Source organism: Caretta caretta, chromosome 5 (assembly GCF_965140235.1).
Source record: "Caretta caretta isolate rCarCar2 chromosome 5, rCarCar1.hap1, whole genome shotgun sequence".
NCBI classification, from domain to species: domain Eukaryota; kingdom Metazoa; phylum Chordata; order Testudines; family Cheloniidae; genus Caretta; species Caretta caretta.
The window spans coordinates 40,557,054-40,583,907 of record NC_134210.1 but is presented as its reverse complement, the minus strand read 5'-3'; the positions used below and the strand labels follow the sequence as shown (position 1 = coordinate 40,583,907).

At 43.6% G+C, this 26,854-nt stretch overlaps 1 long non-coding RNA gene across 2 annotated transcripts in view; it reads right to left on the bottom strand.

Annotated features, from left to right (window-relative positions):
• Positions 1 to 25,233, bottom strand: part of LOC125637322 (uncharacterized) — a 242,651-nt gene extending 217,418 nt beyond the window's left edge. For both annotated transcript variants that reach the window (XR_012668420.1, XR_012668421.1), the window contains exon 1: positions 24,909 to 25,233. This is a non-coding gene — a long non-coding RNA (uncharacterized LOC125637322). The remainder of the gene's footprint in view (positions 1 to 24,908) is intronic.
• Positions 25,234 to 26,854: the final 1,621 nt, after the last annotated feature.

Sequence of the window (26,854 nt, the reverse complement as noted above, 5' to 3'; positions counted from 1 at the left end):
CACCCTCAGCAAGTTTGCAGATGACACTAAACTGGGAGGAGAGGTAGATATGCTGGAGGATAGGGATAGGATACAGAGGGACCTAGACAAATTCGAGGATTGGGCCAAAAGAAATTGGATGAGGACAACAAGGACAAGTGCAGAGTCCTGCACTTAGGACAGAAGAATCCCATGCACCGCTACAGATTAGGGACCGAATGGCTCAGCAGCAGTTCTGCAAAAAAGGACCTAGGGGTTACAGTGGACGAGAAGCTGGATATAAGTCAACAGTTTGTCCTTGTTGCCAAGAAGGCCAATGGCATTTTGGGCTGTATAAGTAGGGGCATTGCCAGCAGATCAAGGGACGTGATCATTCCCCTCTATTTAACATTGGTGAGGCCTCATCTGGAGTACTGTGTCCAGTTTTGGGCCCCATGCTACAAGAAGGATGTGAAAAAACTGGAAAACGTCCAGCAGAGGGCAACAAAAATGATTAGGGGGCTGGAACACATGACTTATGAGGACAGGCTGAGGGAACTGGGATTGTGTAGTTTGGGGGATTCCAAAGAGGATGGATCTAGACTGTTCTCAGTGGTAGCAGATGACAGAACAAGGAGTAATGGTCTCAACTTGCAGTGGGGGAGGTTTAAGTTGGATATTAGGAAAAACTTTTTCACTAGGAGGGTGGTGAAGCACTGGAAAGTGTTACCTAGGGAGATGGTTGAATCTCCTTCCTTTAAAGTTTTTAAGGTCAGGTTTGACAAAGCCCTGGCTGGGATAATTTAGTTGGGGATTGGTCCTGCTTTGAGCAGGGGGTTGGACTAGATGACCTCCTGAGGTCTCTTCCAACCCTGATATTCTATAATTCTATGACTCTGGGTTAGACTCTCTCCACAGAAGAGACTGTACTGTACTGTATTGGGCTATTACTTTCAGAAAAACATTAACAAACTCATCCGAGGGCGAGGCATATCAAAGAGTGAGATTTTACAAGATGAGAACTAATCAAAGAGCAGTAGTGATGTTGGGAACTTCTCAGGGTAGTTCGAGCTGCGGTGGTAGTAGGGGTAGTTGTAGAGCGAAGGAGCAACGAGGTAAAGAGCCATTAAGAAGATACAGCTATCTCTCCAATGAAATGCCTGGATATTCCTAGTAACATAGGAACACGCCTGCTGAAAGCTTTCCTGTGCCTTTTCTTTGTTAAACTGAACCATCAAAACTCAAATTCTAAAGCACTTATTAGAAAGATGGCAATGCATCAGTCAGTGTGAGGTGACTCTCATCCCCGGTCGCGTTCTGGGTTCTGTTAGCCTTTGTAATTTTTGCCAGTCACTTTTCAGCTCATTGAGAATTCTAATAGATAAATTTTCATTCCTTTCTCTGCAGAATATCTGACCTTGAGTTTTCCAGAGAAGAACAGGCTCAATAATCTCACTACTAAAAGAAGTTTTGATTGGGGTAAACTTGGACTTGAGGTTGTTAGGTGACCTGCCACTGATCTGTCAGTGATATTCTTTAACAGGAGAGGTTAAAGACTCAGTAGTAAGATACTGGTGTCCAAAGTTGACTTTTGAGTAGAGGCCTGACTATAAATTGTTTGACTATAGGTTTCTGGCAGTTCAGGATCAAAGGACGTGGATGTGAACTATACACCAACCTTTGCACACACGTCTTCTGCTGATCTACGCTTTTGTCTCCTCACCCATATCCAAGAATCCGGCTGAATATTTCTAATAGAATTGTAAACGGAAAATAATCTGTCCCATAGATTATTTAAAACTCAATATGTTAAAGTCTGTTACATTTCCAGAATACACTTTTCACAGCTCTATTTTTATGACATTAATATGCAAATGCTTTGACCGCCAAAACTAGCCGTATATAGTTATAATTAATGTAATACAAACATTATTAAAGTTTTATGACACATTGACACATGTAAAAGAATAGTTATTTTCTGTATGTGCAAAGAAATGTAATTCATTCTCTTCAACAAACTTTTAATAACAGTTTCCTGACACACTGTACCACAAACCTAGGAGATCCAACTTCTGAAAATAGCGATGAATTGCCTAGGGGAACTGATATTACCCAGCAGATAAGTAATGAGGAGGGCAGCAAAAGTTAGCACGTACACCATCAAGAGAAGTGTTCAAGAACTTCCACGATATACCCTTAATACCACAAACACAGAACTTTCTGAACTCTATTTTTCTTCTTCTGTTAGGGTCCTTGTTCGTCTCAAAGGGAAATGAAACTCCACATTTCCAGTAAGCATATTTTAAAAATGTAAATATGTGTAATTAGTCTCACTTTAAACCAGGGGCAGAGAATTCTTTGGGCCTGTGGTGCCTAGGCTCCATCAATGTTTGGTGCCGGATCTCTCCCCCAGCCCCGCCTGCCACCCCCACGCATGTCCCCAGGAGCATCTTGGCCCTTCCTGCTGCCCCAGGACAATTTAAAAGGCCCAGGGTCCCCCGTCCACCACCACTGGCAGTGCAGAGGGGCTAAGGCGGCTTCCTGCCTGCCCGCTCCGTGCTGCATCTGGAAGTGGCCGGCACGTCCCTGAGGCCCTGGGGGGTGGGTGGGTGTCTCTGCGCGCTGCCCCCACCCCAAGCTGCTGCCAGACTGGTGTGCAGGTCACTTTCAGGAGCCAGCACCAGCCAAGGTAAGCGATGACCCCCGCACCCTCTCCTGCATCCCAACCACCTCCCTTAGGGGGGCGGGACTTGGACCCTTTCTGGCCACCACCAAAAATTATCCAAACCTGCCGCTAATGCTTTAAACAGCAATACCTCATTTTTGTTTGCAGCATTGCTTGGAAGAATAGAAGGATGGTCTTTTGAAGAGCTGAAGTCCCAAGGAGAACCAAGTCTGAAAACAAGTCATGTCATATCACTCACTCAAGTTAATTGGGAGATTCTGTTATGAAAGGCAGTAAGTCTTAAGCAAAGGAAATAACTAATATCCACAATGGATCTGGATATTACAGAAACAAAATATCACTGCAAAACAAAGAACATAGCTATCTCATACATCACACAACAGACTCCAGCTCGGAAAGTCATAGGATTTGAACAGAAACATAGACAGAAAGCCAATGACAGCCAGCTTATAATTTTGAATATTGAATACAAACAAATGTCTGTATAGAATCATAGAATACCAGGGTTGGAAGCAATCTATAGACCAATAATTATTTACAAAAATTATTTGGCCAATAATTTAAAACAACATGCAAATGTAAGAAAAACACAATCTTTTTGCAGTCAATATGTGATCCAAAAAGAAAAAAAAAGAAGGCAAAAAACTCAAGATGTCACCAATCCAGATCCCCAGCTTCCACAACATTTAGGAGTTCAGCAACCTTCCCTCACAACTGCCATTCCTCTGATTGTCTGGTCACCAGTCAACTTTCCAGTATGGTTTCACTCCTTTTAAAGGGCATTTCCTACTCAAGTTGAATAGTACCCTTACTCTACAAATAGCCATATTGAAATCAGTAGGGACACTAAGGGTATAGGGAACTATTCCTCATAAGCGGAATATGTGGTCCAATGCAAATTAGGGGCTTCATTTATAGACACTTCCTAATGCACTATATTATCTCAGCATAATTCCTCAGAAGATTTGGCTTCAAAATAGCCTGAAAGCCTCTTTTCACTGGAGCCAACTTAATCTTGCCTTCCTCCTCTTTACACTCCCCTTGAGATCCAGAAATTTCAGTTTTAACTATTACAGCAGTGTCTAATTCTGAATACTTAAGGGAAAGCTGCCATACAGTTCTAAAGATTTTTCATTATGGTATTTCATATTCCTTTCTGAACTATACTTCACTGTGGGATATGCATTTACACAGAGACCATGAAATGAAAGCCTTCCCTAGGGGTCAGAATGCTTCCTTTCTTTTGCAAAGCTTTACTGAAGGGGAGCATATCAATCTACAGTCATATGGCCTCCTACCCAACCATCTGGAAAAGAGGGGTGTAGGGAAAGAATGTATCTGGTAGGTTGTGAACCATAGGGAATGGCAAGGTATATTTCATCGGCCTCTGGCTACATGTGGGGGTCTCCCGTTCTCCTTATTCGGGCGTTCCTTCCACCCACACACCAAAAATGGGAAAACAGCTTGCACATGTACCATACTGCAATGGCTAAACCCCTTTGCTGCCTATATCTCTCTCCTTGGTAGGCAAAAGCCACAAAAAGTGAGTTGGTGTTGCTTGGAGGAACAGTAATTTCAGTGTATTTTGCATCATAATTTATACTGTCCTGTGAGGGGAGAGAACTGTTGTTCCCCAACTCCTCCTGCCCTCCTTAGCCACACACCCAGTTAGACAAATCTGAGAACTCTCCACAGCAGCTGCAGCTAGGAAAGAGAAAACTACCTAGTTGGGAGTCAAGAGTGACTCTTTCTCCCTTCTGCACAGACCTTCCCCCTCTACCCCTTCCCAAGTATTACTTACGATTTCACCCTGTCCCATCACTCAGAAAAAGATTGCAAATGAAGCATTAAGAACTAATGAAAGTCCTTTTGTTTGACATCTGCTGTAGGTTAACTTATTTCCACATGTGGAAGTTGTGAGACATTTTAAGTATGACATACATTTCAGTAACACACACACAAAATACAGGTGCATCAAGTTGGTTTTATAGGGGTGCCAACAACCTGCCAATCTGAAGATTCCAACAGGGGGCTCCACACAGGACCAAGGGCCCACCCACATGCTACCAATGACATTAAAGTGACCAAACAGCACCTTCCTGCAACCTTTTGGTTTTATTTTCAATTGCTTTGAATTTTTTTTAAATTGATGTTGGTGACTTCTATTTACAGAACCTCCTTTCTTTTAAAGTTCTACTGCTGCCTCGTAAAAACCTTGTAAACAGTCTCTAGAGAGACAGCCTGCGTACTTACATATGTTTATACACTGTGTGTTAATATATGGCATTTCTGATTTTATTTTCCCTGGTTTTTTATTAGCATGGACCTTTGCACGGTCATTTTTTCCCTTATCAGATCACCTGCCTCCTGGCTTATTCCTCCCTAATTGGTAACTCTAGTAATAATTTAAATCCCTCTGAAAGACTTGATTTTCATGCAAAGTTCACAAACATGAAAAAGGAGGAAGGAAATGAAAATATTAATAATTTACATATATCCAATTTTTATATTTATATATATAGTTTACATACATATTTTATATGTATTAATAATAAATACAAATATAAATAAGTAATAAAATATATCTAAGTTTATTCCCTGCTGTGAGTCTGCTAGTGCGTCCTGTCTTCTAGGCTACTGCTCTGCTATAAACATGCTTAACTTTATGAATTGTGCATCTTTCCATTGATGTGTGGGCCTACTCACAGTGCATAAAGCTAAGCCCTTTTGTAAGTCTTTACAAGACCTGGGAAGGCTTTAGACTGTACTTTCTTTGGTGGCAAGTCATCTTTATTTTTGGGTCTTGTGCTAGGGTGACCAGATACCCCGTTTTTAAAGGGACAGTCCTGTATTTAAGCCCTCCTGCAGATGTCATGACTTTTTCATAAAAATGGGCAAATTGTCCCATATTTTCTCTCCTCCCCGCACGCATCAATACTGGTGGGCCCTGATGCTGTCTGGATCCCTGCTCACCAGCCACCCACCCACCAGCAGTGAGTGGAGGGGTCCAGTGGCTCACAATGGGGGTCGGGGTGCAAGGCTGGTGGCGGGCCAAAGCTGCAGCGTGGGGGACCGACCGCTCCCCCTGCTGGTGCGTCAGCAGGGCCCCACCCCGTCCCGTTTCCAGCTGTCACTGGCTGCGCACTGCGAGCTGCACTGGCTGGTGAGTGCGGGTAGGCACCAGGCAGCGGCTAGTTACATGTCGCCTCTGCTGCCCACTCATCAGCCCTTTACATGCTCCCCCTCTTGCTGTCCTCTCCCTGCTTTGCCCCTTCACCCCCCACCCCAGCCCTGCTGCTCCTCCATACCCCCCCCGGCAGGGCACATCCTGCTCCCAACGCTGTGCAGAGAACCAGCCCCTGGCAGGAGTGCTCAACTCACCAAGAGCCTGACCGGCAAGCTCCTCCCTTCCCCCACTGCCTCTGGCTGGGCCGGAGCCCTGGAAAAGCCCAAGACCCTCCGGTCTGGGGTGCTGTCCAAGAGGAGCCGAGCCCTGCGTGTGCCAAAGCCTTGCACCGCTATGGCAGGGGGAAGCCTCTCCGCCCCTCAGCTAAGCTCTGGAGTGGCGGGGGGAAGTGATTTCCAGCATGTTCACGCCCCAACCTTGCCAGCTCCACAGCAACCCCCCCGGGCAGGGGCTTAGCACCCCCTTTGCCACTGCCCTGGGTCCTGCCCCCTGGGAGAATGGAGCTGCTCCATCCCATAGGCACCCTCCCCTCCTGAGCCACCTCTCGCCAAAGCCTCTGCATCCTTAGGGCTTAAACCCTTCCTGCCTGTGCGGTAGCCAGGTGACAGGAAGTGGCTGGGTTATGCCGGTGGCCAGTAGCAGCCTGGAGGTATTAGCTGCCTTTCAACACTGTGCAGGCAGGAAGGGACAAGTTGCTTCCAGCCACAGGGGAGTGCAGGAGGGGGGGTGGGGGGGGGGGAAGAGATGACCTCTGCAAACACATGGGCCAGGTCATTCCTTCCCCCCCTCGTCCCTTCCCTCCTGCACAGTGCTGAAAGCCTGCTGCTGGCCACATTCTGGTGTGAACCTTGGCAGAAATCTGGGGAGGATGGGCATGTGACTTTGTGTGCCCCGCCCCCCCATGTGTTGCCTCGGGAAGACATGGCAACAGGTACCAGGAGAGGAGAGTCCATCCTGGGGATGCAGCCAGGCATGGAGGGCGGAGAGCACCAGGCAGGGAGGGGTAGGTCAATCAGTCACACACACCCCCGTGTGAGAGAGGTGTACAGTTGTGGCGGGGGGGGTGTCACCTTTCCCCGTGTGAATCCTAAAGCCTTAAGGATAAGAAGGTAAATAAAAAGAATCCACCTACACAGTATTTCTTTTTAACAATGGTTCAGTCAACTTGATGTTAATTTGAACGTTTGTACTGCATAGTTCTGATTGATTGCCATTGAACTCACTTGAATAGGAGTAATTTTACCAGGTGTCCTGTATTCAGCATAGGGAAATATGGTCTCCCTATCTTGTACAGAAATGAGCACAGCACTGGAGCTTACAAATATCAAACAATTATTTGGAGATGATTAGATCACAAAGAGGAGTATAACTTCCAGTGACAAACAGAAAGAGCAAATGAAATTCTATGGAACAAAAATCCCATTTCCAAAGAAATGTTCCCACAGAGAACAAAAGAAACATGAAGTAGACTGTTGTTCTGAGTTTTTCAGAAGCTTATTTACCAGTATTTACCTGCAAATAGATTTTGCTGCAACTCTCAAGAAAGGGGAAAAAAACGTAATTCTCCCTGACCTCCCAAAAACGCAGATAAGTGTTCACGATTTTACCCTTCAGGGGACTTGGGTAGTACAAAGTAGAAGTCATTACCACATTGTGCATGCAGACATTACAGTGGCTCTGCCTCAAGCACCAAGGCTGTTGTGGAGGAAGATTATTGCCAGTGGACTAATTTCACTTGTTTTTGCACAAACGTGGGTGGTCCTCCCAAAATCTATGACTACAGACGCAGAGTCAAACACCATTTGTGCCAGAAATGAACCCCTGTCTGAAGTGCAGAACATTCCACATGCTGTAAGTTGTTCCAGCAGGAATACAAGCTATTGGAGAAAATATCTACAGTAACTTTAAAACTAAATTCCTATACAGCTGTAAACCTGGAAAATATTCCCTGGGGGAAAAAACAACTTTGTCATCAATCAGATTTTTGGTATGTATCTTAAACCTGTCAATTACCAATGAAATGTGATAAAGTACTTTCTAAATGCGCTCTGTCCTGAGGTGCTCCAGACAAACATGGTATGTCCACATCTCTCCCCAGCCTTGGGATTTCTAAAGCTGGAAGTTGATGTCACTTCTTTATGCCTCAGTTCCCTACCTGAAAAATGTGGTTGGTAGTACTCATTCACACACCCGCTTCCTTTGACTGCTTGGTATATTTAAACTGACATCTCTTGAAGGCAAGGACTCTCCCTTACTGTAAGTTTGTATAGCATCTAGTGCAATGAGGCCAAATTCTCAGCTACAGGATGTCCTGCAATCAATCAATCAATCAGTTTCCCCACACAGGATCTTTTTAATACTGAACAAGAGTTTGTACTATGGAAGTATACTTTTTAGAAAGTATATTTCCTGGCCCTTGTTGGTATTGCCTTGCAATGCACCTTAGTGCATTTATTATGCCCTCAAGAATGCTGCTTATGTATTAAGATGTAAAACTAGTAATCTTAAACACTGATTTCCTTGCTGATGCTCTTTGACTAACTGAAACAGTCTTTCTTTTAAAAAAAATATAAATAGAAGGAGCAATATATATTCTTAACACTCAGAAAGTGAAATTCAATTATAAGTCTAAATGTTAAATATTATTTTTTTCCAGCTGAATTCAAAACGCAACTTTCAGACTCCTGGAGACTTATTTAAATTACCTCTCCCAACTGCTCTAGTGTTAGTGAAATAACAAACAACTCTAGGAGACAGTGAAATATGTGGCAGAAATCAGGATCCAACCAGGGATTTCTGTAATGAGGAGGGATGCCGATCTCAAAGGACATACCAAACCACAGTCTCCCTATGAATTTCTTTGATGCTAGAAGGAATAACTTCTTCCCAGAGATTCCCGGTGCCAAGCTAGAGAGGGACCTTAATTCAAAGTTTCATGCTGCCAAAGTGAGAACCAAGCCAGCAATGGCCTCTCCATGAAGATCTCTGCTATTGTACTCCAAAGACCCCAGCTGCCAGTGGGAGTAGAAGGGCCTCCAGAGTCATACATCACCTTTAGCACATGGTAGCTTGTTCCCGTTGTGTGGAAAGGCAACATATGGAAGCATACAGCTTGGCATAGCCATTTCTCTTTTTTCACATCAACCTTTCTACCAACTGATCATTTCCAAAGTAAAGTTGGATAACATTAATAGCTACAGAAGACTGATCCTATCTAGAATGGAATTCTTGTCAGAGCTGACTCACTTGGCTGCTCCTGATTTCTTGTTACAGAAAGGCACCCAGTTGAAATGGGCAATAGTGAATTAAAATGAGTTGCATAACGAGACTAGACTTTATTTAATCTACATGAGTTTCTGTTTCATAAAGCATCTTTAAGGTAGCATTATGAGCACCATCTGGTGTCTATCGCAGCTGAACTGTAAGCAGGGAAGATGGTAGGAGGCAGGTGGACTGTACAGAGCAGGAAAATAGTAGCTTACTATTAAACTGTATAATGAAATAGCCTATCTATTGTGTTAACTGCAGTAACTATTGTAATGCCAGCCCTCCGGGGGTAAATGCCATTATGATTGCCAATTCTGTAAATAATTTGGCCAAAGTATAATAAAATACCTGACCTGGAAAAAATGCAATAGCTTTACTAAGGAGTTGTAGAAATAATTATCATGATTAAAAGAGAAAAAGTGAATCTGTGATTTCCCACAAGCACTAGTATAAAAAGGTGGGAGGATATAACCCAGCACATTAAGATAAACCAAGCGTCAGGCCAAATTTCTGTTTGTCACTGTAGCAGCTTAAGCTGAAGGCCAACTACCAATGAAAAAAAATCAGCCCTTGGCAAAGACATCTTCTTAACAGGTCTTTGTCATAATGCCTGAGAGAGCAGATCTGGACGCTTGGGAAGCGTCCATGGGGCGCTGTTGCCAAGTCCATGAGCATGCCGAACCAATGCTGGTGCGATCATGATGACCCTGTCCTTTTCCCTCTTGATCTTCAGGAGGGCCTTGCTGATGAGTGGGATCGGCGGGAAGGCGTACATCAGGTCATCTGTCCAAGACAGGAGAAAAGCATCGGAAAGCGATCTGCTGTTGAGCCCTTGAAGGGAGCAGAACCGGTGGCACTTCCTGTTTTGCCTGGTGGCAAACAGGTCCACTTGGGGAGTTCCCCACCTCTGGAAGATCATTTTGACGACCTCCGAGTGGAAGGACACATGTGCCACTTTCCGCAGGTCCCACTGGCCATGAACAGCAAACCACGGCCAATGGGAGCAGCAGGCGGTCGTGCCTGCAGATGGTCAATGTAAACAAACCATCTCATGGCTTGCCAGTGGATTACCTTGATGTAGAGCAGTGGTTCCCAAACTTGTTCCGCTGCTTGTGCAGGGAAAGCCCCTAGCGGGATGGGCCGGTTTCTTTACTTGCCGTGTCCAAACGTTTGGCTGATTGTGGCTCCCAGTGGCCGCAGTTCGCTGCTCCGGGCCAATGGGAGCTGCAGGAAGTGGCTCGAGCTGAGGGACGTACTGGCCGCCGCTTCCAGCAGTTCCCATTGGCCCAGAGCAGCGAACCGCGGCCACTGGGAGCCGCGATCAGCCAAACCTGCGGATGCAGCAGGTAAACAAACCAGCCCAGCCCACCAGGGGCTTTACCTGCATAAGCGGCGGAACAAGTTTGAGAACCACTGACGTAGAGGTTAAATGTCTAGCCTGAGATCACATAGCCAGAGTTGAAAACGGGTCCTCAGACTCTCAGCCCCATGTTCTAACCTATATTATTAATACAAAGAACTGACATAGATATGAAGCACCAAGCTGTGAAAGAACTGTGTATTTCTGAAGCACTTAGAGGAGAGGAAAGTGATCAGGAACAGTCAGCATGGATTCACCAAGGGCAAGTCATGCCTGACTAATCTAATTGCCTTCTATGACGAGATCACTGGCTCTGTGGATGAGGGGAAAGCAGTGGACGCGTTGTTCCTTGACTTTAGCAAAGCTTTTGATACAGTCTCCCACAGTATTGTTGCCAGCAAGTTAAAGAAGTATGGGCTGGATGAATGGACTCTAAGGTGGATAGAAAGCTGGCTAAATTGTCGGGCTCAACGGGTACTGATCAATGGCTCCATGTCTAGTTGGCAGCCGGTATCAAGTGGAGTGCCCCAAGGGTCGGTCCTCAGGCCGGTTTTGTTCAATATCTTCATTAACGATCTGGAGGAGGCGTGGATTGCACCCTCAGCAAGTTTGCAGATGACACTAAACTGGGAAGAGAGGTAGATACGCTGGAGGGTAGGGATAGGATACAGAGGGACCTAGACAAATTGGAGGATTGGGCCAAAAGAAATCTGATGAGGTTCAACAAGGACAAATGCAGAGTCCTGCACTTAGGACGGAAGAATCCCATGCACCGCTACAGACTAGGGACCGAATGGCTTGGCAGCAGTTCTGCAGAAAAGGACCTAGGGGTTACAGTGGACGAGAAGCTGGATATGAGTCAACAGTGTGCCCTTGTTGCCAAGAAGGCCAATGGCATTTTGGGCTGTATAAGTAGGGGCATTGCCAGCAGATCAAGGGACGTGATCATTCCCCTCTATTCAACATTGGTGAGGCCTCATCTGGAGTACTGTGTTCAGTTTTGGGCCCCACACTACAAGAAGGATGTGAAAAAATTGGAAAACGTCCAGCGGAGGGCAACAAAAATGATTAGGGGGCTGGAACACATGACTTATGAGGAGAGGCTGAGGGAACTGGGATTGTTTAGTCTGCAGAAGAGAAGACTGAGGGGGGATTTGATAGGTGCTTTCAACTACCTGAAAGGGGGTTCCAAAGAGGATGGCTCTAGACTGTTCTCAGTGGTAGCAGATGACAGAACAAGGAGTAATGGCCTCAAGTTGCAGTGAGGGAGGTTTACGTTGGATATTAGAAAAAACTTTTTCACTAGGATGGTGGTGAAACACTGGAATGCATTACCTAGGGAGGTGGTGGAATCTCCTTCCTTAGAAGTTTTTAAGGTCAGGCTTGACAAAGCCCTGGCTGGGATTATTTAGTTGGGGACTGGTCCTGCTTTGAGAAGGGGGTTGGACTAGATGACCTCCTGAGGTCCTTTCCAACCCTGATATTCTATAATTCTATGATTTCAAACACTTGCAGAATTATCTCCAGTCAGTTACTATAATACTATAGAATTATGAGTGAGAATAACAGACTATTCAGAAGCAGTGATTAACCTCCCCACTGTACAATTATATAAATGTACTGTTAGTTTTTGATTCCCATCTATCAGCTCAGCAGTAACAATGGGACCTAATGAAGTCTTTCCACCACTTTCGGTCTTGTACCAGCCGCACAGCTTTGTTCATCTTTAAGCATTTTTGTTCTATGTCATTCTTCACTGTATCTATCCAAAGCACCTTGGTCTTCCTCTATTTCTAGTTCCTCGCACTCTGGTACATATTGCCATGTATGATATCTGTGGCAGAGCTCTGACCTTGTCCCCATGGGTCCCGCACTTCCAGGCGGTTTATGCTAGCTTCAGAGGCTCACTGCAACCCTCCACATAGCCCTTCTCTCTCTAGGGCCAGGGATATAGTCTACTGAGCCCTTTTCATCCTCAGCCATCAAGGAGGTTGATGAGAGAATTCCCACAGTCTCTGTTGCTCCTATGACCTCATACCAAAACAGTTTAGCCTCCTGTCCTGACAGGGGCCTGTTTTTCCCTCCCAGAAGGTGTTTCTGTACTGGTCAGTTGGGGGGAACCTGGGCCCCCCGTCTACTCCGGGTTCCGGCCCAGGGACCCTAATGGTAGCAGCTGTTGGCAGCCAACCTTTCACTGCCAGAGTTGCTACATTTCTCTGGGCCACTTCCCCACAGCCCTCCTGCTTATCCCTTCTTCACCCTTACCTTAGGGCTCCCTTACCAATGACTTGAGGGTGTCTTCATTAACCAGCCCTTCAGCCGCACTTCCTCTCCTCTGGCTCCCTCTGCCTGACTGGAGTGAGCCCTTTTATAGTATCAGAGGGGCCTTAATTAGAATCAGGTGGTCACATTAGCTTAATGGCCTCACCTGACTCTTTGCAGGTTAATTGGAGTCAGGCGTTCTCATTAGCCTGGAGCAGCCCCTGCTCTGGTCAGTCAGGGAACAGAAAACTTAATCCAGTGGCCAGTATATCTGCCTTTTGCTACTCTGCCATACCCAACTGGCCTGGGTCTATCACATATCCTTTTGGGGTCCATTCTTAATATGTGTCCAGATCATCACAGTCATCTTTCTGGAAATTAAGTACAGCATTGTTTCATTCCCTGGCCATTATCTTATCACTTCATTTTTTTATTTTCTGCAGTCTTGAAACTGTCAGTAATCTCCACTCAGCCAGTTCACTTCTGCATCAGCTTTCCTCATACTCCAACATTCTGACCCATACTGCAGTATTGACGTGACAACTGTCTAATGTACAGTGATTTTCATTTTTATCAAAATGTCTTTAGCTTTCCAGATCTTGCAGTTTTTCCAAATGCAATAGTAGCAGGTTCAATTCTCCCTTTTATGTTATGTTCACAGTTCCATTCTATTATACTAGTCCTTCAAGATACTCACATTTTTCCACTTGTTCTAGTTCTTTGACTTCAACTTTGATCTTTACCTTTTCCTCTTATCTTCCAGTTGCCATAGATTTTGTCTTCTCCATGCTGCTCTTCAGTCAGAATTTCTGCTTTCCCAGTCTCCCTTGTCAATTATTCTCTATAAATCCTCCTTGGTCAATGTATGAGGTCAATATCATCTGGGAACATAAGGTTATTCACTATCCTCTATTGTAATATGACGCCTCTCATTTAATTTTTTAGTACTACTGCCATTACTGCTTCCAGTAAAAAGTTGAACAAAACTGGCAAAAGCGTGCATCTTTGGTCATCCTGAACCACACTACCAGCTTCTTGCCTACTTTCACCATGCCCATTGACTTGATGTAGGTATGTTCTATCAGCTTGATCAATTTCTTGGGGATACCAAACATTCTGAAGACTTGTCATAACCCTTTCTGACAAATGCTGTCAAATGCCTGTTTCAAGTCTATAGGTTTGTTGTAACCATTATGCTGTGTTCTGTGTACTTCTCAGATATCTGTTTTATCACAAATAGCTGACCTACTTGTACTTTGTCTTAGTATAAATCCAGTCCCCATTCCTCTGCAAGCGCAGCTTCCACGTACCTCTCCATTCTCCTCTGCAATATCTTGCTGTTTTTACTACAGAAAACCTGAAGTAATCAAACAAATTATAACAAATTTTCCTACTAAACGTCTGACAATTAAAAAAAAAATCAGTTCCTGACACATCCAATATAACTTTCTACTTGTAACTTCAAGAAGCCTGGGGAAGTGTAAGAACTGAAATTCCAAAATTTCAGAAGTCCACACATCCCTAATAACAAAGATACACCTTAGTTGTCTGAAATGTGTATCTTTGATCTGATGTGTATTCTGTTCGGTTTTAATGGATGTCTTATTTCACTTCCTTGATTGTTTACAGGATCTTCCTTTCCTAAACTGGAGTTAATGCAACCAAACAAGCTGCAAGTCTTACATTCCTTTTCATGTCTTTATGAGCACTCCCCAGGTCATGCTTGTTTTATTCCATCATTATTCAAATTCCTGTAATGTTATCACACTGAATGCAAGCCCAAGAGCAGAAATTGTATTCCACCTCCCATAGATCAATTTTCATATTCTGAAAAAAATCTCACAATACCTCCTCTGTGGAACATGCATGTAATCAGCCAGGCTCCTGTACATAAGTTGTTTCTTTCTCCCTCTCAAGATCGCAAACCAGGTAAAGAAGGAGATGCAAGACAAGGAAACAGAAGAGAAAGAATGAAGTGAGATGGGCACAAACACCCAAGTGAAAATGTAATAGAGTTTGGAAAAGTTGCTGGATTCCAGACAGCTTTATTTTGTTTAAATTTTGTATCGTGCCCTATCAAGATTCAGACCAAAGGTTTTCAAGAGTGGGTGCCTAAAATTAGGCACCTACATTTCTATTTAGACACCTTAACAGTGTCTTGTGTTTCAAAGGTGCAGACTACCAAGTGATCCTAGAGAGAGACATAATCAGAGCAGCATGTAGTGAAGACTAGTTTGGCTGAGACATCTTGAATGCAAGGAAGTGGGGTGGATGTAAGGTAGGGCAGAGAGAATGAGGTGGGAGAAACCTAAATGAAGATATTGATGGTAGAAATAGCAAAGAAAGGATGGATTTATAGAGATGTGATAGAATTTAGCAATGACCTAAATGTGTGGTCTCCTATGGTGAGGAGGCTGCTGTCTCAGGGTACGTCTACACTAGGTCGAATTTATAGAAGTTGGTTTTGTAGAAAGCGTTTTTATACAGTCGATTGTGTGTGTCCCCACACAAATGCTCTAAGTGCATGTAGTCGGCAGAGTGCGTCCACAGTACCGAGGTAACCATCGACTTCCGGAGGGTTGCACTATGGGTAGCTATCCCACAGTTCCCGCAGTCTCCGCCACCCATTTAAATTCTGGGTAGAAATTTCAGTGCCTGATGGGGCTAAAACATTGTCGCAGGTGGTTCTGGGTACATATCGTCAGGCTCCCCTTCCTTCCCTCCCTCCCTCTGTGAAAGCAAGGGCAGACAATCATTTTGCGCCTTTTTTCTTGAGTTACCTGTGCAGACGCCATACCACGGCAAGCATGGAGCCCGCTCAGCTAACCGTGACCGTATGTCTCCTGGGTGCTGGCACAAGCGGTACTGCATTGCTACACAGCAATAGTTTATTGCCTTTTGGCAGCAGACAGTGCAATATGACTGGTAGCCGTCGTCGACATAGTCCAGGGTTCTCTTTTAACCAACCTCAATGAGGTCAGGGCGCCTGGGCAAACATGGGAGTGATTCAGCCAAGTCATTTCCCTTTCAAGTTTCGTTTCATGGTGATTCAGTCCTTCCTGCAGTACACTGTCTTTTAATCTGCAGCCAGCAGAAGACGATGGCCAGCAGTCATACTGCACCGTCTTCTGCCGAGCACCCAGGAGATGACGATGGCTAGCGGTTAACTGCACAGTCTGCTGCCAGTAAGATGTATAAAGATAGATGAAGTGGATCAGAACAAGAAATAGACCAGATTTGTTTTGCATTCATTTTCTCCTCCCTCCCCCCGTGAAATCAACGGCCTGCTAAACCCAGTTTTGAGTTCTATCCTTGAGGGGACCATTCTGTTTCTCGCAAAGCCACCCCCTTTGTTGATTTTAATTCCCTTTAAGCCAACCCTGTAAGCCATGTCGTCAGTCGCCCCTCCCTCCGTCAGAGCAACAGCAGACAATCGTTCCGCGCCTTTTTTCTGTCCCCTTAAGAAAAGCACCCTATTTCTAACCAGGTGACCATGAATGATATTACTCTCCTGAGGATAACACAGAGAGATAAAGAACGGATGTTGTTTGAACGCCAGCAAACATACACTGCAATCCTTTGTTCTACAATGATTCCCGAGTACATGCTACTGGCCTGGAGTGGTAAAGTGTCCTACCATGGTGGACGGAATAAGACTGCCTTCCCCAGAAACCTTTTGCAAAGGCTTTGGGAGTACATCCAGGAGAGCTGCGAATGCCAGGGAAAATTAAACATTAAACATGCTTGCTTTTAAACCATGTATAGTATTTTAAAAGGTACACTCACCAGAGGTCCCTTCTCCGCCTGGCAGGACTGGGAGGCAGCCTTGGGTGGGTTCGGGGGGTACTGGCTCCAGGTCCAGGGTGAGAAACAGTTCCTGGCTGTCGGGAAAACCGGTTTCTCCGCTTGCTTGGTGTGAGCTATCTACAACCTCCTCCTCCTCATCTTCCTCGTCCCCAAAACCTGCTTCCGTGTTGCCTCCATCTCCACTGAAGGGAGTCAAACATCATGGTTGGGGCAGTGGTGGCTGAACCCCCTAAAATGGCATGCAGCTCATCATAGAAGCGGCATATTTGGGGCTCTGACCCGGAGCGGCTGTTCACCTCTCTGGTTTTCTGGTAGGCTTGCCTCAGCTCCTTAAGTTTCACGCGGCATTGCTTCAGGTCCCTGTTATGGCCTCTGTCCTTCATGCCCTGGGAGACTCTGACAAATGTTTTGGCATTTCGAAAACTGGAATGCAGTTCTGATAGCACGGATTCCTCTCCTGATACAGCGATCAGATCCCGCACCTCCTATTCGGCCCATGCTGGAGCCCTTTTGCGATTCTGGGACTCCATCATGGTCACCTCTGCTGATGAGCTCTGCATGGTCACCTGCAGCTTGCCACGCTGGCCAAACAGGAAATTGAAATTCAAAAGTTCGGGGGCCTTTTCCTTTCTACCTGGCCAGTGCATCTGAGTTGAGAGTGCTGTCCAGAGCGGTCACAATGGAGCACTCTGGGATAGCTCCCGGAGGCCAATACCATCTAATTGTGTCCACAGTACCCCAAATTCGACCCAGCAAGGCCCATTTCAGCACTAATCCCCTTGTCAGGGGCGGAGTAAGGAAATCGATTTTAAGAGCCCTTTAAGTCGAAAAAAAGGGCTTTGTCATGTGGACAGGTGCAGGGTTAAATGGATTTAACGCTGCTAAATTCAACCTCAACTCCTAGTGTAGACCAAGGCTTGGGTGATTTATTCCTCTGGGCAATACAACATTCATCTTTGCCATGGTACTGAAGGTCAATAGGGCATAGGATTGTGTTTCAGTTCCAAGCAATTTTATGGAATAACCCTTCAAGGCTCAAGAGAAATAAAGCTATTAGGGGTGTTTAATAGCCATGCACAGCAATGGAGTTACATGGAACAAGAGGAATATCAATTTCCCTCATGCTGCCATGTGGTTTGGACCCTACTTCTTCAACATAATCTCTGACATGGAAGACACAAATGCTAGCACATGTTTAGCTGTCTGACCACACTACAAATCAAATGAAGATGTGTAAGTAAAGAATTTGCACCTGTAATTAACCATAAGTGAAAAATTGCACCCATAAAATTGGAGGCCAAACTAAGGACCTTCTGAAGTCAACAGGAACTAAGGTTACTCAGCATCTCTGACAAATCAGACCAACAGTATCCTCCTTGACCCTGGTTCATAGCAGTTCATTGGCACTGGGAGCAGAGGATGTGAGTGAGAGCAGTTTTCCTGGCTTCAGGAGGCGGCAGCATCTGAAGTACCCCAAGTGTAGGCTGCTCCAGTACATTCTATGCTCTATATTGTGAAAACAAATAGTTTGTATACACTAATCCTGATGAAGTTTGACTCTGCATGGAGTGCAAAGTTTGGGTTTGATATAGTTTCTATGTATGGCCCTGTTTGAAATCCACTCAAGTATTGCCTGAGGTTGGCCAAATGCTTCACAATTGCTGGTATCCCGAAATATGTTAAAAGAAAGTGGTTCTTTTGGTTGAATATGGTGGATTTGTTGAATTTATGAAGGAAACATAAATTACTTTAAAGGTATTTGATGACAAGTCACATAGTTCTAAAACTATACCAAAATATGCAATATTTGTACCAGGTTTGCTACAGTGAAGATTTGCTAGAGATACAGAGCAACCCTCTCCTTCCCCAGCATGTACTCCAACACAATCCATTATGAATTTATAATTGCACTTCTCCCTACCAGAAAAAGCCTAAGATTTTTGTTTATAGTCTCTCACTTAATAAACAATATCTCTCTGATCAGTGACAGGGCTCTATTGAACAGATGTCTAGCCTTTATCAATAAGACTGCACAATGACAAACAGATCTCTCTTGAACATCACAAAGTTTAAAGAATGCCCATAATATCCTGTGGAATAGCTATCGTGTATTTTCATGTTATTGCTTTTAAGTAGTAGTCCACACAATTATCTGGAAAAACCTCAGTTCACATTGCCTAATGCAGTCCTTTCAGTAAACACTTTCTCCATAGCAATGACAAGTATCCTACTGCTGACCACCATTACTCTGACATTTACTTCAAACACGTCACCAAGATCATCAGAATTCTTTATTCTTGCTCCACCAACTGCTTAGCTAATTAGCACTCATTTGACTGATTTTGGCACACTATTTAGGACTAACTTTTTCATTTTGAATCTGAAACCCCCTCTTGTGCTACTGTGGCTACTACAGAGTATAAACCATATATTTTATAGTTATTCACACAATGTGAAGTTAAACTGTGAAAGTCAGAGAGACAACAAAATTCAAAAAGGGATTGGATACTTATGCGGATACCAAGAATACCCAGAGCTATCATAATTATAATGACACATTTTGTGGAAGGAGTTCAGGGTTTAAGGTAATCTCTATTAGAGATCAGGATGAGACCTGTGTGTGACACATATTATCCCATATCTGCCTGCTGTGGGGGTTCTTGCACCTTTCTCTGACATATCTGGTATCAGTCACTGTCTGAGAACATAAGGACGGCCATACTGGGTCAGACCAAAGGTCCATCTAGCCCAGTATCCTGTCTTCTGACAGTGGCCAATGTCAGGTGCCCCAGAGGGAATGAACAGAACAGGTAATCATCAAGTGATCCATCCCCCGAGACAGAACATGGGACTCGATGGACCTCAGGTACGATCCCGTATGGCAATACCTATGTTCCTAACTTTGTTTTGGCATTATTATTATTTTAATAATTCATTCCCCTTACAAATGTTCAGCTAAATGTCTGTGTGCAATTACAGATAGAGATGACATGTTATTATTAAGATGTTAATATCATGAGTGTGGGATAATTGCATTACTCAGAACTAACAAAGGCAGTTATTCAGGCCATCCCAAACAAGTACCAAGAAAACATTTATACCAGACCGCATTGGGTGTTCTATGTATGTCACATATTTTACAGAAAAACTGTTTTAGAGCATTTATTGCGACTTTTTAAAAATATCCTCCAACTGTAACACCAGCTGCACTAGTCACCATTTGCCTCAGACGGAGCCAAAAGCCCTATAAAAGTGACCTAAAATTGCTTTTCTAGACGCATTTAAAAAGTCAGCCTTCCTCTGTAGCATGGGGCCTGGGTCACATGCAGGTTTATACGAGTGTAAATGGTGAATTCTCTGTAACTTGAAGTCTTTAAACCATGATTTGAGGTTTAGTAACTCAGCCAGAGGTTAGCGGTCTATTTCAGAAGTGGGTGGGTGAGGTTCTGTGGCCTGCAATGTGAGGAAGTCAGACGAGATGATCACAAAAGTCCCTTCTGATCTTAGAGTCTATGAGTGTTAAGGCCCAATGCTGCTGAATCTTTCAAAGCTAGAAGCAAGTGTGCGGCTCTGCTGGAAATTTGGGACTGTCCCCAATAAAATAAAGCCCTGACAGGTCAAGGTTACCCTTAAGCCCTCCATTGGTGCAGACCTAAATATTCCCTACCCTGGGCCACGGGCTGGTATAATTTGGGGGGAAATTCCACATTGTGGTGAAAAAAGCAAATGTTTCTCTGACAGGTTGGTTTTCTGTTTGAAGTCATGCCTGTTTGTAGCTGCTCAAAAGTTTGGAATATTAGACAGTCCCAGATAGATGGAGTAGAGGGCAGAGTTCAGATGAACCAGTCAAGATTCATGATAAATACAATTTGTTACATGGTAGTGTATATTAAAGATATACATATGTTACAAGGATATATATACAATACACTGAAGAACTGTATAATTAATTGCCCCCTGCATCCTTCCCACCCCCAAAGAACTGAGCAATTTTTCTGCCACCCCAAATTACTCTAGTCTGAGGCCCTCTTCAGGACTCACTAGATTCAGTCTTGAACCAAATCCAATGTCTCATGAATTATTTGGGCTAGAAGTGGAAGAATATTGACTTTCTTGTGGGACATACAACATATGCTACTAGCACTGGAAGGCTCCAAGATATCAGTCCTTAAAGCCACAATATTATTAGAGAGAGAAAATATTGTAGAAGAAACTTTACAAATTACATTCTATTTCTCTCCCTTCGTCATGTACAGTTAAGGTCATGGTAACTAACGCACATGGCTTTGTGGGCAGAAGGATACACCTGATAATGTTTCAAACTCTCACACATCTCTAAAATATACATTTTGCATGTTGGTGGTGTGCTGCACAAAGATTCTATTAGTATTTGTTTTAACTGAGCAATTTCATTACTCATGAGTAATGGAGTCGTCCCAAACTCATGCCCATAAAGTCTTCCTGAGACAATTTGTTGTGTCACTGTTTCACAGCTAAATATTTTGTAATATGGAATTTTTTTAAAAGTAGCAGAACATAAGTACTATTTAGTCTCTATTTTAATAGAAGAGAAAAGAGGCAGTACAATACAGTACCAAGGCGAGATGACTCCAAGGGTGAATGGACAGTGCCATTCACCTCGAGAGAAGAACTTGAGTTCTGGCTGTGCAAGAAATCAGGGCCCACAGAAGAGCCAGTCTCCAGGCAACCTATCAAGTGCAGCTGGCATGTAGTGGCTACACCTCCTGTCTGGTGGGAAGTCAGCAGACAAGCTCTTAAGTTCAGCAGCTGTGCAATGGCTGCTCAAAGCATTTGCCCATGGCTGTGACAGCTCCTGCCTTGCCCCCTGAACCACTCCCCGTTACTCAGCTCTGACCCTTGGCTCCAATTCCTGACTTCAGCTGTGACCCTTGGCTCTGGCATCTGGCCCCTGACTTTGGTTCTGACCTTCTGCTCCAATTCCTGACCTCTGACTCCAGTTCTGACCTTTGGCTCTAGCAGCTGATTCCTGCTCCAACCACTAAGCACAGCTGCCCACATCCTAGTCTCTGACAGGCTAAAGGTTCTAGTGTGAGTGTAGACCCTTTTGTGAACATAACAAAACCAATGAAGCATATGTTATAGTAATTGTCAATCCCTATTCAAGAATACCCCATACTACACAAAGTGCTATCATTTATCAGGATAGAGAAACATTACTGCATATTTTGGGTAGCTGAACTTCTGTTACAACTAATTACAATGAATGAATTATTTTTTCCTTCCCCATGAGTACTCTCACCTAGCAAATCCTATAAGCATCTCACTTACACTGCTTCTCTCCTTCACCATTTTGGTAGCCAAGACAGCAGTCTTTACACAAGAAAAAACTCCCTCTATTTTTAGCGGGAGTTTTGCCTGTTTGTGGATAGCAACTTTAGGCCCACAATGTCAATCTCTTTCTAATCAATTTTGGTTATTGCTGTAGTATTTATGAGATGTTTTGTGATACGTCACAAGACAAATATAGATATGTCACACACAATGACCCAGACACACCTACCGTGTTCTATACTTAACTCAATTATATTGATGTAACTGAGAGTGGAACTGGTCTCTGTATTTCAGATATTTGCAGTGGACACACTGGTGATACTTTGTTATATTGTGACATATTATGTAGGAATTCATAGGTTAACATGTGCCTCACGCTATTTCTCTTATCCCACAATGTCATGTTCCCACTGCACCATCTGAACCTCTTTCTACACAGGGATAAAATACCCACACAGCTGGCAAAGGTCAGCTGACTTGGGCTCGGGCTTTGGTGCTGAAAAATCACTGTGTAGATGCTCGGACTGGAGCCCAAGCTCTGGGACCTGATTTTTAGCCCCACAGCCCGAGCCCTGCGAGCCTGAGTCATCTGTCTCTGGACAGCCATGGCCCTGCTGTGGATCTTTTATCCCTCTGTAGACATATCCTATGTCACATCACTCTCTCTCTTGCTCCCATGGGGCCTGGTAAACAACTAATCTTCTTTAGAGGCAGTGTTAGTGCTTGGAGGCATTAGGTCTTTGAAATGCTAATACCCCCTAAGTCCTGAGGGGCAGGAGTGTTGAGAGATGTGTAATATATGTAACCAGAGCTCTGCCTGGAGCTGACAGGAAGCCTGGGGCAGGGCTATGATCCTGCTGCTGTCTAAATAACCTTCCCGACCACTTTCTGGTGTCCCTTATGCTGTTGGCAGCAACAGCCAGTCACACCCCCCCCTTACACACCCAAGGCCAGCAGGTGAATGATGGCTGAATCCTGTAACCTCTCACCATCTCATTTGTTCTTGCTGAAGCTGCCATAATTTGGCCCTAAACATTTTTTTAATTTAAAAGCACTAAAGATTATAAAGGAGACCAGGAGAGGTAGGTTGAGATAAATATAAAGGACTAACATGTATGACATGGCATTTTCCTCCTCAGCAATTCTTTGTCGTACAAATCCTCTGACTCCTAAATATCTATGCATTACCAAGTTTCTCATATCTTACACCACAAGCTAGAGAACAAACAGAAAAGGATACCTCAAAGTCGTACAGTATTTTGTTTGGTTATGTCTGCCAATACTTCTTCCAGTGATAGTGTGTTTCAACTACAATATGATTGGTTACATAATGCCATAACCTTTATATTTTACACTGCACCCCAAGACAGAATAGATTTTTGTTTGGACTAAGCTATCATATTTATGGGCATTCACTTGTAGTTTTAATAGTATAGTCCCCAGCTTTATTGGAAAACCAAGATGAGTTAGCACTTCAATTTGACTAGGAAACTGCACACAAGGAGAGCATCCTATACTAACATGGACATGTTTGAACTATTTGAGTTATGTAAGTTTTTATTACTGAAATATTTTATTGACATTTTCAAGTATAAACACAACTACTTGCAGTGGAAAGTAGCTCAGATTTTTAGATTAATATGGGATTTTTCAGTAAAAAAAAAGACAGTGTAAAGTAACATACAAAAATTAAATTCAATTAAAAAACTTAAAGGTGATGGACTGACAGCTCTAGAGATTAAAGTTCCACCACCCAGTCTCTGTGTTTAAAAGAAAAAAAAAAGAAAAGGATAATAATTTATATTGTCCCAGAAGGGATCAGTTCTTGGTCTGGTTCTCTTCAATATCTTCATCAATGATTTAGATAATGGCATAGAGAGTAAACTTATAAAGTTTGCAGACAATATCAAGATGGGAAGGATTCCAAGTGCTTTGGAGGATCGGATTCAAATTCAAAATGATCTGGACAAACTGGAGAAATGGGCTGAAGTAGATAGGATGAAATTCAATAAGGACAAATGTAAAGTATTCCTCTTAGGAAGGGACAATCAGTTGAACACATACAAAATGGGAAATAACTGCCAATGAAGGAGCAAGGGATCTGGGGACCATAGTGCATCACAAGCTAAATATGAGTCAACAGTGTAACACGTACAAAAGAAACAAACATCATTCTGGGATGTATTAGCAGGAATGTTGTGAGCAAGACACAAGAAGTAATTCTTCTGCTCTACTCGATGCTGATTAGGCCTCAGCTGGAGTATTGTGTCCAGTTCTGGATACCACATTTCAGGAAAGATGTGGACAAATTGGAGAAAGTCCAGAGAAGAGCAACAAAAATGATTAAAGGTCTAGAAAACATGACCTATGAGGGAAGACTGAAAAAAATGGGGTTTCTTTAGCATGGAGAAGAGAAGACTGAGAGGAGACCTGATAATAGTTTTCAAGCACATAAAAGGTTGTTACAAGGAGGAGGGAGAAAAATTGCTCTCCTTAAACTCTGAGGATATGACAATAAGCAATGGGCTTAAATTGCAGCAAGGGCAGTTTAGGTTGGACATTAGGAAAAATTTCCTAACTGTCAGGATGGTTAAGTATTGGAATAAATTGCTTAGGGAAGTTGTGGAATCTCCATCATTGGAGATTTTTAAGAGTGGGTTAAACAAACACCTTTCAGGGATGGTCTAGATAATACTTAGTCCTGCCATGAGTGCAGGGGACTGGACTAGATGACCTCTCGAGGTCCCTTTCAGTCCTATGATTCTATTCTAATAATTGACTGTTTTTGATTTGAATAAAGCTTGCAGATCAAGTCCAAGTTTTTCAAACTGGGTGCCTAAAGTAAGGCTTCCATATTTAGGCACCTATATAATGCTCTGGTTTTCATAACACCTGAACACCCAGAAGTTCCCAGTGACTTCTGAAAACCAGATCACTCATTTAGGTGCTTAAATATGGACCCAAAAGCTTACGTTGCCAACCAGCTTTGAAAATCTTGGTCTATATCCTTGACACCTGTCCCTGAAACAAAGACAAACAAGTATAAACATGTATTAAACACGTCTTACCATAATGTAGTTAGAAGAAAAGGAGTACTTGTGGCACCTTAGAGACTAACAAATTTATGTAGTTAGTCTCTGTCTTTTCTTGCACCTCACCCTTTTGTGTTGCTTTTCATCTTTTCTGTATCTCAATTTTCATTCTTTTCTTGTCTGTGTTCAAATTCCCTTTTCCCTTCTTTCCATCAGTTTGCTTGTTCCCTCTCTTCGTTTGCCCCCTCTTATTTATTTCTCCAGGGCCCACATACTCTATTTTTTCCCCACTTTCCTCAGTCCATTTCCTCAAATTCCTACTCAGGAAGCCCTTGTGCTGGCTGCATTTACTTTCTGAAAGGGGGAGCACTCAAACTGCCCAAACACTAGCTACACAGTAAAACCACTCATCTGAGAACAAAGATTTGTTGTTTTGGAAATGCAGTGTCTGAAAAGGGGAGGAATGATGGGAACACTGAGCCTTGGGATGGCTCTGGGGGATTAGATTGTTGCTTTGGTGGGTTCTGCATGAAAACTCTGTAGGCATGGGGGAGGCAGTTATACCTTGTGTAAAATTAATTTGGCTAATATGATGTTATGGAGGTTAAACTATATGGAAGGAATTTGCATTTTCCCAGGACATGTGCAGTGTATATTGGAAAAGGAGTAAAAGAAATGCAAATAAAACATGGTACTTCATTAAAATCCTAATAGGGCTCCAAAAGGAGCCACAATAGGTTGTGCTTTCTTTTTCAGATGTGTGTGTGTTTTGGAGCAGGAGATGAAAGTGGAAAGTAATCAGAATTCTGGTGGAAGTAAAACGCTTCCCTTTTAAGACAGTGTCTGAGCTGCTAACAGCTTTGGATCCAAAAGCAAGCTAGTAAGCCTCTGTGTGTAAATGCAAATTACCTAGCTGATGGGCACAAAGGAGCTGCAAATAACTGAATACATCTGGTCAGCAAACAAGCTACTAGAAGACTCAGATTATGGCCCTTCAGGAAATAGAGGTGAAAAAAACAAGTCAAGCCTGAAAATAAGGGGGACAGGTTAACCTTAAGGGGTGTGTGTGTACAGTGCTAAAATCTGAAGCTGTGTTGCAGCTATTACCTGAGAATAAACTTAAAGCTTGGTACAGCAGAGAAACTATTGCAAACTTGGTCTGTTGTACAAGAGGGGAAACTGAGGTACACCATCTCATGAATTTCATAAATGACCAGTGAGTGGGGTAATTCACTAGCCTGACTATAGAACAAAATAAGGACAGTTGGAGGTAATTCTTCTGTTTTTCCTGCAAGTAGCAAGGACATTTGTAAAAGAAAGTGGTATTATTATTAAGCAATAATCTGTCCCCACCATGGGGAAGGAAATTGTTTCTTTTGTTTTTCAGACACTCTACAAGCAAGCTGGCGCCAGCGGGAAAAATAACCCAGAATACCATGGATCTATGTTTTGTGTTGTTTGTCTGTGGTGTTTGTCTTGTTGCTAGCATTGTTGTGTTTTAATGAACAGAAAACCTCATGATGTGGGTGGGGGATGGCTTCCAAAGGCTGGCCCTGGGGGGGAAGATGTGTATGGGAATGCAAATTCTCAACTAGGAGGCCAGCACCTGTGTAATAGCTACCGTGGTACCTGGAAATGGAATGGCAACTAAGGTGGCCCCCACAAGCCCTATGGAAATAATGAAAAGGGGAGGAGCTCACTGGGAATTAATGGAGGGGTGTGTAAAATAGTGTAAATCAATAGAAGATGTTTGGATGTGCCCCTCTCCTGTGACTATAGAGGAGCAGGATCAATGGCCTATGCAAGGGGTGGACAATTGGATGTACTGTGTATAAGGTGTTTTGCTGGGAATGTACATATTACTGGGGGCACAATTACACCAGCCCATAACCAAACTACACCCATCTACATGCTGCTATATGGACTTTGGTGCACAAATGGATCTGTGAATCTTATTGCTGTGAATAAGCCAGGGCTTACTG